Here is a 15002-nt window from a genome sequence, read left to right on the forward strand (position 1 = left end):
TTCCATGGGAACCCTCCCATGCCTGGTTAACCCCCCCCCAAAAGGTGGCAGCTTGGCTGTCAGCCAGGAAAGGGAGCCGGGAGTGCCATACAGGAGTTTTGCTGGGCAGGGACCAGACTGGCAGGCTCTGGAAGGTCATTTGAAAGAGACAGAGTCCTAAAGCCAGAACCTGGGGCCAGTGCAGTCCTGGGCACCCTGCAGCTGCCTCTGGGCTGTCCAGGGGGCTGTGTGGTCCCCCTCCGTGCTAGGGCAGCTGGTTCAGCCCTGACCATTACGGGCCAAGAAGACCCTCCAGGGCCAGTTTTCTATTACAAGATCACAATTCTCCCTTCCTAGCTAACCTCATTTATCTCCCCCGGATGACCTTTGCCCACTGGATGTCACTGGTCATCAGAAAACTGAATAGGTGAAAGAAAAGCAAAACTTCCTGCTTCTGGGATCAAGCATGGGCATAAGAGGGATCAGGTAGGAGGTATGTGTGTGTGTGTGTGTGTGTGTGTGTGTGTGTGCATGTGCACACACACATGTGTACTTGTGTCAGGTTAGCTTTTCCCCCTCAAGGCTGACATTCCACTTTTTGAGCTACAGCTCTATGTCCGGTCTTTTGCTGACTAATTGGACATAGGAGTCTTACAGAGCTGGGAGCTGGGAGCTCACACCTGTAAGCTTAACTATTCAGGAGGGTGAGATCTGAGGATCATGGTTAGAAGCCCGTGGGGGCAGGAAAGTCCATGACACTCTTATCTTCAATAAACTACTCAGAAAAAGACTGAAGTGGTACTGTGGGCTCAAGTGGTAGAGCGCTAGTCTTAAGAGGAAAAGCTCAGGGACAGTGTGTAGGCCCTGAATTTAAGTCACAGGACTGGCAAAAAAATAATAATAATAAAATAAAATAAAAAGCCACAGCACCACTTCCAGCTTTTTCTGTTTCTGTTGTGCTGAGGAATCGAACCCAGGGCTTTGTGCAAGCACTCTGCTTGTAAGCCACATTTCCAGCCCCCATATTAATATTTTTTAAAGATTCTTCTAATAAGTAGTTATTGCTTTCTAATCTGATGTCTGAACATGAGATCTTCTAAGTTTAGCATGCAATTTTCTTATTCAATAAAATGAGGCACCTTGGCCTAAGTGTTAGTATTAATTCTGTGTGTGTGTGTGTGTGTGTGTGTGTGTGTGTGTGTGTGTGTGTGTATTCTGGGGCTTGAACTCAGAGCCTGGAGGCTGTCCCTGCGCTTTTTGAGCAAGCCTAGTCCTTTACCACTTCAGCCACAACTCCATTTCTGCTTTCTTTTGTTTTTTGGGGGGGAGGCAAGTAATCAGAGGTAAGAGTCACAGGGACTTTTCCTGCCTGTGCTGGCTTCAAACCATGATCCTCAGATCTCAGTATCCTGAGGAGCTGGAATTACAGGTGAGAGCCCTGACCCTGGCTGGAGGAAGGAGATTCCCCCTTCAGCTGAGTGACAGAAACGGCCTGGTTCGGTTAGAGGGCCAAGGCGCCAAGCTGGGGGTGGGGGGAGGTGGAGAAAGCAGAGCCTGGGAAAGCCTGGGAGCATTGAGCAGGGGTTGGTGCCGGGGTCTCCTCTTCCTGGGAGAAAGGAACATGAGATCTTTTAACAGGTTTTCCTGGGGCCATCCCAGATCTTCCAAATTTAGGTCCCTCAGATCGCGGGGGGAGTGGGGACGGGAGATGAGTGGGAGGCTGGAAGGCTCAGGTTTCTAAGTGGAGACATCTCCGAGGTTCTCACCCCAAATCCCGGAGGTGGGGGAGGAGAGGGGGGGGGGAGCAGCAGCGCGGCTGGGGCGCCGTTCCGGGACTGGCTCTAAGGTTACTTCTAGGGCTGCTTGGTGGAGGCTGGATTCAAACCCAAGCCCAGACCTCAGACTCCACCTAAACGTCCCCTCTTCTCCCTTCCCGTGGGCGGCAGCCGGCTCTGGAGCCGACCACCCTCGGGGCTTCACTCGAGCCAGGCAGAGGTCAGGATGGCATGGGGGACACAGTTCACACGGGAGGCTCTGCCCGCCCCCCACCCCTTCCGAGACCCCTGAGCCCGGGCGCAGACTGCGCTCCCCCCCGCCCGCCCCGCTCCGCCCCGCGCAGGGCGCTGTCCGCCGCCCGAAGGCGCGGGCCGACTTGGGTGCGCGGGGCCGGGGACGCGCGCTGGAGACGCGGCATCCACCCCAGTCCCCAAGGTCACCCGGCCGGCGAGGATTATGATGTTGGTCCCAAACCCCGGCGGGGTGGCCCGGGTGCGCGCGCGCGTGCGTGTGTGTGTGCGCACGCGCGTGTGTGTGTGCGCGCGCGCCCGTCCCCAACGCAGGAGAGGCAGCTGGCTTCGAACCCACGACCCCGGAAAGCCGGTCTCGGTGTCTCCCCGGGGGGCCGCCGCTCAACACCACCCCGCGGGCTCGGCCGCCATCCGCCGCGGGAGACGAGAGCCCCGGGCACCGGACGGACGCCGGGGATGCCGGCTGAGCGCGGCGCCCGCGCGGCTCGTCCTCCCCACCACCGGGGGCGGGGGGTACTCACCATGCACGGCGTGGGGGGCGCGCGCCGGCGCCGAGCAGCAGCGGCGCGGGCCGGGCGCCCGGCAGGGTGGCCCGGAGTTGGGAGCGTTCTTGGCGAAGTTGGCGCTCGGGCGCCGCGGAGGTCCGGGCCCGGGGCGGGCGGCGGGGAGGGCGGGCGGGGACGGCCCGCCCCGCGGGGCGCCGGGTCCGCGCTCAGGGCGCGCGGGCCGCCCCTCGGCCGCCGGGCCCCCGCGCCGTCTCCGGCCGCGCCCCGACCCCGGGATGCGGGGCGCTCAGCGCCTTCCCGCGGGGACCCCCGGGGCCCTTTGTGCGCCGGGCTCGCCGGGCGCCGCGGCGGGCTGTGGATGCGGCGGCGGCCGCCGGGCTGCCTCCCCCTCGGCCCGGAGGCTGCAGCTGAAAGCCGATCCCGCTGAGCTCATCCCGAAGGCCACTAATCCAATAGCCGCGGAAGGCGCGGCCGCCGGGAACGCCCCTTCCCCCGCCGCCCCGCCGTCCCGCGCCCGGCCGTCCCGGCCCCGGCCGCCGCCGGCGGGAGAGCGGGGCGGAGGCCCGGCGCCCCCGCGAGGCGGCGCATTCACACGCGCGCGCCGGGGCTTCCCTTCCATCCACCATCCATCCATTCATTCACTCGTTGATTCATTCATTCATCCACCCGTGCGCTTCGGGAGCGCGGCCGGGTGCCGGTCGGGGTGCGTTCACCGCCCTGCTAGCCTGCGGTGGGGGCTGGGGGTGGGGGTGGGCGGAGGGAGGGTGAGGTTACCACCGGAACCCCAGCTCCACTTCCCAGCTTTTTAAAATAAATTAATAAAATGTTGTTCCTGAGAAAAATGAGAGAAGCGTCTCACTGGTTTTCCAGCCCCGGGCTGGCTTTGAACCGGTGATGCTCAGACCTGAGCCACCATGGCCCAGCTGGACGGTGACTTCTTTCTAAAGACAGACTCTGATGCACTGTCTGCACACGATTCCTGGGGCTCCTGGGGGTGCCGTGACTCTCCAGGGGCAGAATTGTGTCTGGTGCCCCCCGGGGAGCTCTTAGCACCTAGCCTAGGGCCTGGCACAGGCGGGAGCCTGAAAAGTTTATGAGGTAAGAGATGGAAACCAAAGCAAGAAGAAAACACAAAGGCTAGCTGGAGGCTGACTCCATTGTGAGCTCCCTCGCTCTCTCCCCCTCTCTCCCTCTCCTTTCATTTAGAGCATTGAGTGGTCAGAATTGGATTAATCCAGCTCTTGGCTCAAAAAAAAAAATTAGCCTTTAGTCCATGGGCTTTATTTACTTATTCACAGCATAATGAAGGCAATCAAAGCCTAGAGTGCCTGTGTACTTCCTTCATCTTTTTGACTCTCACACAAAAACCCCGCTCTACCTATCTATCTATCTAATTATTTAATTTCACTATTTTTTTTTTTTTGCCAGTCCTGGGCTTGAGCTCAGGGCCTGAGCACTGTCCTTGGACTTTCTCAAGGCTAGAGCTCTACCACTTGAGCCTCAGCACCACTTCCGGCTTTTTTTCTATGTATGTGGTACCGAGGAATCGAACCCCGGTCTTGGTGCATGCAAGGCAAGCACTCTACCACTAAGCCGAACTCCCAGCCCCAATTTCACTATTTTTTAAACTTTCTGGAAAGATAGTCAACTTCTTTCCAGTTTTACTATTTGGAGTCAACAAGACTCACTCATGTTAATACACACAACGCTAGCATGTAGCATTTCTGTGACTGGAAGTTCCTGGGACTGAGCCAGTGGCTCATACCTGCAATCCTAGCTATTCCGGAGACAGAAGGTGAGGACTGTGGTTTGAGGCTTGGGTCAAAGGTTGGCAAGACTCTCAATCTCAACCAATAAAAGCTCTAAGTTTGGTGGTACTGAAGCAAGGTGGCTAAGTCTAAGTAAGGAAACTGAGTCACAGCCATGCCAGTGCCTGCCCAGGTGCTAGGGGCTGGGGGCTTCTCAGCCATCCTGGCACCTCTGACTGAGGGGAGGGAATTCTCCACACAGAACCCTAGAGAGCTGTTAGAGTACATATAATATCATGGGAAAGGGATGGCAGATCACGGCAAGGGATGTAGTTACCTCAGGATTCTGTGTGTGTGTGTGTGTGTGTGTGTGTAGGTGAGCTGGTGTCCTGGACCTTGCACACGCACGTGCATGTGTCCTAGACCTTGAACTCCGGACCTGAGTGCTACCCCTGAGCTTTTTTTTTTTTTTTTCCATGGTTAGTCTACTTGAGACACAGCTCCACCTCTGGCTTTTTTGGTTGGTGGTAAATTGGAGATTAGGAGTCTCATGGACTTTCTAGGTCAGGCTGGCTTTGAACTGTGATCCTCAGACCTGAGTAGCTATGGTTACAGGCCTTAGTCTTCATGGGATTTTTAACTTCCTAAGTTTCTTGTGTTTATATATCTATATCTGTATATCTCACATATATATGTATATAACACGTATATGGAGGTGATGTCTCTATCATGGAGAGTTGTGAGGATCTGGCAAAGTGATGCACATAATAGCTTGGCTAATGCTGCTTCTTCAAGCCAAGATCTGGCCCAATTTATGAATGAATGTCCAGGAAATGTGGGTCGCAATCCAGACAGTGGAGGTAGGAAAACTCTTTGCTCTGTGGCAGGTGTCTCTTTTGGGTGTAGAGCAGCTGAATCATCTTTCTGAGCTCAGAGAACTTCCCACTGTGTGCACATGACAGGAAACAGTCACTTCTCACAAATGCACAATTGTTGCTCATCCATGGAGAAACCCAGCACTCTCCCTCCCCTCCCTACCCCATCTCTCTCTCTAGTTCATGGGACTTGAACTCAGGGCCTGGGTGGTGTCCCTGACCTCTTCTGCTCAAGGTTATCGCTTTACCAGTTTGAGCCACAGCACCACTTCTGGTTTTCTGGTAGTTCATTGGCAATAGCAGTCTCACAGACTTTTCTGCCCAAGCTGGCTTTGAACTAACTGCCATCCTCAGATCTCAGCCTCCTGAGTAGCTAGCATTACAGGTGTGAGCCACAGGGGCTGGGCTCCCCCAAATCTCCTTAAAACTGTTCCTTTTTCATTTCATGACATGCACTCATCCACTTCATTTTCCTGGCTCCCTTACTGCTGGATGCAGATGTAATCTGAATTTTGCTGAATAGACTCTGATTCAGATCTGATTCAGAATTGTGGTGAGAATACTGCCTGCTTACAGGGTTGTTAAAGATGATCAAGTGCATAATGTAACTTTCTTCTACAGCCTATCAATTTGACTTCTCTCTCCATGAAAGACAAATTGGCTTCGTTGTGATTTTTCTGTCTTTCTTCATCCATCCTGAAATATTAGAACATAATTCTTAGTCAGGGACCAGTGGCTCATGCCTAAAATCCTAGCTGGTCAGGAAGCTGAGATCTGGCGATCTTAGTTCAAAGACAGCCAGGGCAGGAAAGCTGGTAAGACTCATCTCCAGTTAAGGACCAAAAAAGCTGCAAGTGGAGAGTGCCCAGGCCCTGAGTTCAAGCCCTAAGACTGGCACAACAACAACAAAAGGTGTAAAGTTTCATATTATATATGCAAATTAACATGGAACTTCAGCCCCTTTTTATTTGAAACTATTCTTTTCTTATCTCCTTTCATTCTTTTCTTGTGCATCAACACACACCACACCCCTTAATCCACATTTCTTGTGCAGAGCTTAATTCAGACAAAAAAAAAAAAAAAAAAAAAAAAAAACCCAAATCCATCCCTGTAAGGGAATTATGTGAGAGAAGGAACTTCTGCGAGTACCTCCTAAGCTTTGGGTTGATAACCAAAAAACGACGAGGAACAGAGGAGGCAGAGACAATGTGGAAGGAAGTGTGGAAAGACCTCCTGGGTTACACACTGGCTCAGCTCAGGCGGTTCACACCCATACACAACTGTCCCTGCCTCGTCTCTGCTGGACAGGCACAACAGGACAAGGAGAGTCAGGCCTGCTTCCCCAGAGCCATCTCCGCCCTTGTGTCCCTGAATCCCTTTCCACAAAAGCCTGGGCCCTGGGTCCATCTGGGCCCCATAGGCTAACACAAAGCCCAACCCTGACCAGGGGGCCCCAGACTGTGCCCTGGCCATTGTTCCCAAGCAGGCTTTGTGCCTGCCCCTCCTGGCTAGGGGAGGTGGAGCAGGCTGAGCTCAGATGGCAGGCGGCACCTCCAGCTGGACATATGGTCACAAAGGGGACACACAAAGGAGGCAGCCCCAGGCCCCAACCTGGCACCCTCAGACACACAGTACATCTCAGAGTAGCAGTGAGCCAGAGCAAAGGATCTGAAATCACTGGAAGGCTTCCTCATTCATTTTCCACAGCCCAAAGCTAAGGCCCATTTCCCAGATGAGGGAAGGGTTCTTGGGACTCAGATCAGGCAGGATGCTTCCAAAGTCAAATTCTTCATCTGCTTTACCACAGATAACCTTTCCCTGTTCCCTGCCATGCCCCCCCCCCCATACCAGTCCTGGGGCTTGAATCCAGGGCTTAGGAGCTGTCCCTGAGCTTTTTTGCTCAAGATCAGTGCTCTGCCATTTTGAGTCACAGCTCCACTTCCAGTTTTCTGGTGGTTCATTGGCGATAAGTGTCTCACAGACTTTTCCTGCCCAGGCTGGCTTTGAACTATGATCCTCATATCTCAGCTTCCTGAGTAGCTAGGATGAAGGGATGAACCACCAGTGCCCGGCTACAAATTCTATATGATGAGCATTGAACACTTAGCCCTCTTGATGTAATATCAGAAAAACAAAAGACTACATAATTCTCAAGCAACCTGTGCTATAAAAAGCCAAGAGATGTCAGAATTCTTTGTGGGGATTGAGAGAGAAATGGTGAATCAAATGAATCCAGCTGCCAAACTGCTTGAGTAGACACAATCTACTCAAGCGCATAGTACAAATGGAATGTGTAGCTCCCTTGCAGCTATCTGGCTCAAGAATGATTCATTTTGTATCTATCCTGCCCCCAGCCCTGTTTTCTAGAAGCTTTGGCTCCTTTTGTGGTAAATGGTTCTGGAGGGGTCTGGAAGTGAGGCCTAATCACCAGTCCTGGTGCAGCCAGTGGCAGATACCACAAAGCAACCTCACTGTGTTCAAGATTTTGGCCTCTGGCTGGCCCTGCCGGAAAGGATCATGGAGAAAAGCCCAGAAAAACTAAACCCAGCTGTCTTTTGCATCCTTCCTGCAGAGCAACTGGCCCAGAGCTGACAGGTGTGAGGCGGGTGTTCCTTAAGACTGGTTTCCTCTGCTTGCAAGGCGGCATCTGGCCCATGGTGCTATTGTTAAGAGTGCAGTGGGTTGGGGGTGGGGAGGGGAAAGGCCTTAGTTTAAACCTCACGACCATCCTGGAGATGGGTCTGTCATTCTCTCCCCACTGTCCGGATGAGTAAAGGAAATTCAAGGGTTAACTCACTTCATCTAAGGCCATCTCATGGCAGCCTAAGCTCAGGGGGTTGCAGTTAGATTCACTTCCTAGGGACTTTGTATATTTTGTGATGGAGGGAGGGGGGCTTGCTAAGCAACGGAGACTGCGAAACGCCACCCCACTAATTGTCCTTTCTTCCTTTCTTATGACTGATCAGTCATTTTGTTCCAGGGAATGGTGACCAAGCTCCGGGACTGTTATTTCCCAGCCCCCCTTGCAAATGGATGGGAGAAGCACTTGTTGGGCAGGACCTTTTGGGCTAAGCCCTCAGGAAGGGGACAGCAGCTGCTAGGCAGTCCATTGCTTTCTTCCCTGTCCTTAGCCTCCTCCCAGACAATGACCGATGACCGAGGGCTTCAGTCATCTGGATGGACAGATGGAAACAGAGCATGGGAAGGGGCTGGGTCCCTGGTCTCAGGGGAATTGTCATGTCAACTCTAATTGTCTTTGTTTGGATTCCATTCATGAAAGAGAAATAGGGGAATGGATGCTAGCTTTGTTTAAGCCACTTCTTTGGGGATTTAGCTCCAGGCAGATGATGATGATCAAAGGCAGAACTCCAATGATTCACTTTCCTGGTGAAACTTCTCCCTGCAGTGACAGATACTTTACTAGCACCCCTCCCCCAATCATCCTGAAATAAGTTACATGCCATGTACTCAACTCAGTGTATCCCTCCCCAGTCGAAGTGCAATCTAGTGGTCTTTCACTATATGCAGTGAAGAACTGTGGAAAGAAATTCTCAAATCTAGCCATCTCCGCCAGGATGTCTCTATAGCCCAGCAAAAGATGAACACTAATGAAGAAGGCTGATGTCTGAATTCTGTGCTTCTGGGCACGGAGATTGCATTTTGTGTGTGAGGGCTGAGGGAGGGGAAGGGACAGGTGGCTATAGGCCTGGGTTCTCTCCCCCCTCCTCCCTCTGCTCCTCCTCCTCCTCTTCCTCCTCCTTCTCCTCCAAGAAGCAAAGTGGAAATTGCACCCATAAACACAATATCACTTTAAATCCTTGATTTCCTGTAGGATATGACAAGACCTTGGTATTAATGACCACACAAGCCAGCATGAAATCCCATTTCCCCTGCAAAAAATCAGAGGGGCTAAGGAACACACAGAGAGAGATAAGGTAGTTGTCACCACTGCATTTCGAATAAGAATTGAATTGTTCTCAATATTTCTTCCCAGACTCTTCTGCAGAGGGAGTCTGGGAGTACTCAACTTCTTGCTTCCAATTTCATAATCTCATTGTAGCTAAATTAGGTCACTAAATCCTAAAATGACTTATATACAACCCAAATTTGGATCTACTTGACAATACTACATAGTATGATAAAGGGCAAGTACCTGATAGTAAATACATTTATCTAGATCTAATTTGTTTTCAGTTAGTATCACGGGAGACTATAATTCTTTACTCCCCCTTTTTGGTGCCCATCCTGGGGTTTGGATTCAGGGCCTGGGTGCTATCCCTGAGATTATTTTGCTTCAAGGCAAGTGCTCTAACCACTTGAGCCACAGCTCCACTTCTGATATTTTTGGTGGTTAATCAGAGATATGAATCTCATGTACTTTCCTGCCCCTGCTGGCTTTGAATCACAAGCCTCAGATCTCAGCCTCCAGAGTAGGTAAGATTACATAGATGAGCCATCAGTCCCCAGTGGACTGGCTTCCTTCATTTTCACCTCTTTTGCTTCATAGCACCTGCACTCCAGTGAAGCCAGTCACCATATTTGTAGTTGCCAAAAGGAGAATTCCATGTCTAAGAAACCAAGGACGGGATTCATCAGAACCTAGGAAGAATGCGAACCTCTCAGTCCAGTAACTCAGAGAGAATGAAGGCCTGCCAACTGTCACCAGCATGGGGTCAGAGTCATATCTTAAGCTAATTTCAGCCACACCCAGCACCTTGCAGCCTCTAAAAGCCCTGGGAGAAGGCACACACACATTTCCAGTGGCACAGAAACTATGAGATCATAAATACTTGTAGTGAGATGATTGACACAGGGACAGATCAGGAGAAATTGCTAAACAATTTTACCTTGGCTTTCACATATATTAACATTTTATTTAATGTATTATTATTATTATCATTATTATTAGCATTGCCTGAAAATTCAAGCTGTGAGATCCTGAAAGTTTGGAGTTAAAGGCCTTTCTCCCAATGTACTCAAGACACGGAGTTTCCTGGAAAGATCCATCAGTCCCAGTTAAATGAGAATTCAGATTTCTATACTGGGTGTGGGCTAATTCCACCCTAAACTGCTTGGGATCTTGGGGGATAGAGGAAAGTTTACGCAAATTGTAGGTTGTTTACCATTTAGGCGCCCCCTCTTTCCCAAATAAGGAGGTAATCTACCACTTGCATATAAAATATTATCACCCCTGGAAGTTTACACCTTACTTTCTGTACATACTCCCTATAGGAAAGCAATAAAATCCCCGGTGAGTGGAACCTGGGGAACTGAAGCTGGCCGAAGGCCACAGGCTCCCCTGGTACCCCAACAATTCCACAGTCGTCTCCATTACTGTCTTGTTCCCTGTCCCGGTGGGTTAAGGGGCACACAACAGGTTGCAACAATCGCCTACATAAGTTTTGCAGGATTTTGAAGTTAATATGAGGCAGAATCATGTTATGACTCATGTCTACGTTTACTTTTCCTACTTCGGTCGCAGAGAGTTGAGCCTCGTTGACCTTGCAGTTCATTATTTTTCCTCATGTGAATTTCTTCATTCACACATGCTCTTGGATGCTCAGTGTTTTCTGGGCTTTGCTATGGAAACCAGGCTGCAGTGGGCAGTTCTGGTATGGCTCCCAGAACATGTGAGCTGTGGCTTTCTCTGGGTCTGTGTCTTGGAATGGAAGGGCTGGTTTGTGATGTTATTAATGTCTACAACTGTGTAGGACGAGGCCAAGTGCCAAAGTGTCAAAGTGCCAAAGTGTTGGCATAGGTTTTGAATTACAGCGCATAAAAATCCTTTGCTTTGGGCTGGGAGTTTGGCCTAGTGGTAGAGTACTTGCCTAGCATGCACGAAGGCCGGGGTTTGATTCCTACGTACCATACATGGAAAAAGCTAGAAGTGGTGCTGTGGCTCAAGAGGTAGAGCTCTAATCTTGAGAAAACCCAAGGAAAGCCCTAAGGCCCTGAGTTCAAGCCTCAGGACTAGCAAAAAAAATATCCTTTGTTCTGCATTCACTGATATTAACTTCTGCCCTATTTTGAAATTTAGAAAATGACATGTCACTACAATTTAATTTACAGCTCCCTAGTAACTAAGATAAACTCCACACCTCCCCCAACACACTGTGTATTAGATTTTGTTCTCCTGTGAAACACTTATTTATGACTTTTGTCCAGATGGTTACTGGATGGGAGATCCTCATTCTATCTTGGCAGTTACTGACTGACAGGTATTGAGATTTTTTTTTTCCAGATCTGGGGCTTGCACTGGGTGCCTGCACACTGTCCTTGAGTGTTTTCAAGAATAGAATAGCACTCTACCACTTGAGCCACAACACACTCTGACTTTTTCTGTGTATGTGGTTCTGAGGAATCGAACCCAGGGCTTTGTGCATGTGAGACCAGCACTCTACTGGTAGGCCACACTTCCAGCCCTGAAAAGGTAACTTTTTTCTCATTTTTTGATTGATCTTTCCATTCTTTTGTGAAGTACTTTGAGGAAAAGCAGTTAGAAAGTTTAATGTAGGCTCACTGATCACATTATGGCCTGTGCTGTGTATACTATTTTTTCTTTTGGTGCTAGTACTAGGTTTTGAACTCAGGGCCTGGGCAACATCCTCTAATTTTAAACTCTACCTCTTGAGCCACAGCTCCACTTCCAGCTTTTTGCTACTTAATGAGAGATAAAGAGTCTAAAGAGTCCTGCACACTTTACTGACTGGGCTGGCTTCCTATGATCCTCAGATCTCAGCCTTCTGATTAGCTATACAGGCACTAGCCACCAGGCTCCCCATTTTTTTTTCTTTTTAGCATGTTAGTTGTACACAGTGACACACACACACACACACACACACACACACACACACACACACACAATCTGTCACCCTTCTATCATTGTTATTCCCTTCCTCTCCCCCTAATAATTCTCGACAAGCTTCACTGCTCTATTTTTACATATAAGGTATTTTGGCCACATTCACACTGTTTCCCTCTCTATGTGTCTTCCTTCCGCCCCCACCAAATAGTACTGAAAACCTGTACAGAATCTGTTTCATATTCCTGTCACTCAATTTTTTCAGGTGTGTTAATTGTTCAAAGGGGTTTCACCATAATACTCCACAAGCATATGTTTCAATTCAGTTGCCCCCACCCCTTGCTCACTCCCCCCATCTTCTTACTCCCTAGGACTCAACAGCTTCCATTGAACTTGGTTTTGCCACCAGCCTTCACTGCAGCACTACTCATGATAACCAAACTATGGGAACAGCCTAGGTATCCTACAACTCAGGAATGGATTGCAACTTGGTATACATAGTTGAATGCATATAAGGGAGTACTATTTAACCATAAAGAAGGTGAGGTAAAAATCTAGTACTCAGGGGGCTGAGATCTGAGGATCACAGTTCAAAGCCAACCCAGGTACTAAAAAGTCCGTAAGACTCATCTCCAGTTAATCATCAGGAAACTGGAAGTGGCACTTTTGCCCAAGGGGTAGGGTGGTAACACCCAGGCCCAGAGTTCAAGTCCCACAACCAACCAAAAAAAAAAAAAAAGGGAATTATGCTCTTCATAATCCAGACTCAAAAAAAGATTGAACCCCTTCCAAGACAACTCTGCTCTTTCTGGGGGCCCTGGCACAGCAAAAACGTTAAAATTCCTACTCTAGGCACAATAACAACCACACTAGTAGAGATGAGTGCTGTGCCGTGCTGGGCACAGGAGTCTGATTCCCGCCTAACAGGCCTGATCTAGCTGCTGCTGCCACCCCGTGGCCAGGCCTGCAGCAGCAGAGCCAAATGCTCAGTACTTACCACATGTCCTACCACTACTGCTCAAGTTGACCGAATTTGGCCTCTTGCACTTGCCAAGGGTCAGCATTTCAGTGTGGGTCTGGCTCTTCCTGTCTGTGAAACCTTACCAGCACCAGTCTCTTAAGAACTTTACCATGTTTTAAACTGCAGCCCGGTAGGGGTGTGATTGGCCAGTGACTAATAGATTCACAAGTTACATCACACAAAGTATCATTAAAGCTTTCTAGCCTCAGTTCCACCAAGATTCCTGGTTCAGAGGAATCTTCCTTTTCCCTTTTCTGCTGCCTCTGCTACTGGCTGAAGAAGGATCAGGGGGCCAGGGAATCCTGCTTACTTATGAAGCCTGGAACAAGTATGCATTTGATTTTTTTGGGAACATATTAAGCATGTTTATTTTTATAAACTGTACTATAAGTCATTATGGCTTTATTCTATACTTCTCACTTTATTTATTTTTGCTTAAAAAGCATGTACCAATAAATAACCTGGTCACTACGTGTTGGATGAAAACTCCCCAGGCCCAAGTTTAAAAAAACCTAGTGATGACTAAACTTCCCTATCCATTGCTGCTACATGGTTGAGAAATCTCATGAAATTGTTGAATAAACAGCCCTCTATGCATGTAAATTTATACCAATGTAGCCAGTACGGAGAAATGGAAGCCATTCATTTCACTTCGCTTGCTGAGTTACGCTGAGATCATAGATGGACATATTTCTTCCTCAGAGAGAGCTCCCAACACTTGAAACTAGATACTGGAGGTACACTATACCAGGCAAGGTAAACTACACCAAGCTCACTGCAGACTGTGCGAGCATCATCTCCAGTGCAGAGTGCCCATGTGATGGTTTAGTCCTTGTTTCTCTGCCTAGAAGACTGAGCCTTGTTTGCTGTTAGCTACAATTCAGGGAGACTAAAAAAACAAAACTGATTCGTTTCCATAAACAACACTGGACTTTTCTAGATCAGTGAGCCTGTGCGAAACACACAGGAACCAGAATTTCTGATCAACACACAGAGAAGCATTATATGACCTTTTGATTACTATATAGATTAGTAGATGAAGTATCTGAAACACACACACACACACACACACACACACACACACACAAACACACTCTCCCCCAAACCCACTTGCTGGATGGATCAACACGTGAACCTAATACCTAATTTTTGTTATGCATGTAGCACAATGTTAGTATGCTGCCCAAAAAGAAAGAAATATTATTGGCAAAAAAATCACCATGTTTTCATAAGCATACTTTAATGTTTTTGCATTTTAACAATTCAAGTAAAAGCTTGCTAACATAAAAACCGAATAAGTGCACATCATTTACGGCCACATGTATAAATGCAAGAATAGCACAACTCACATGAATGGGAAAAAATGAACAACTCTTTTAAAGTTAACCGCTAGCTATGCACGACTGATAGGTCATAACTGCATTTTTCACATACACTGGGGTATACATTCAATAGGCTTGTCAACAAAAAAGGGAGAAGCAGCAGAATTTTCAGATCCTGAAGAGGCAGCACAAAAATCAATGTACAGATGAACAGGATTTTACACAAGGAAGAGAGAGGAGTGGACAAAGACCATTCCATTTTCTATCTTCAAGTTCCTTTCAGTTGAAGTCACTGGGAGCTACTGATATCCTCTGGAATGTTACAGCCTGACCAGTCTCGGGAAACTGGGCTGCCTGAGGCCGGCGCCAAGGGGTTCTAATGGTTCTAAAGGGCTGGGCAGAACAAGAACGTGAACAAGAACAGGGTGAAGGGATTCTAAAGAGGAAAGAACAGACAGAATTCTAGCACTTACTTATACCCTTCAAATTCAAACCAGTGTTTTTTATGTGTGAAAATGTCTAAACTGGAAGTGTTTAGCAGAAGAGTAACATTCATTTCTCTGGAAGACCCGGTGCTCTGCTGGCACTGGTGCTGTTCTCAGGAGACCTAAGGCTGGGCAGCTAACCAAATATTCTAGCATGGTTCTGAAGTCACCAATTAATCCTGGGCCCCATCTGGCAAAGTCACTTCCATCACGTTACCCAAAGAGAATCACCAAGGA

This window comes from Megascapheus bottae, chromosome 32 (genome assembly GCF_031878675.1).
Source record: "Megascapheus bottae isolate mThoBot1 chromosome 32, mThoBot2.hap1, whole genome shotgun sequence".
In the NCBI taxonomy this organism is placed as follows: Eukaryota; Metazoa; Chordata; class Mammalia; order Rodentia; family Geomyidae; genus Megascapheus; species Megascapheus bottae.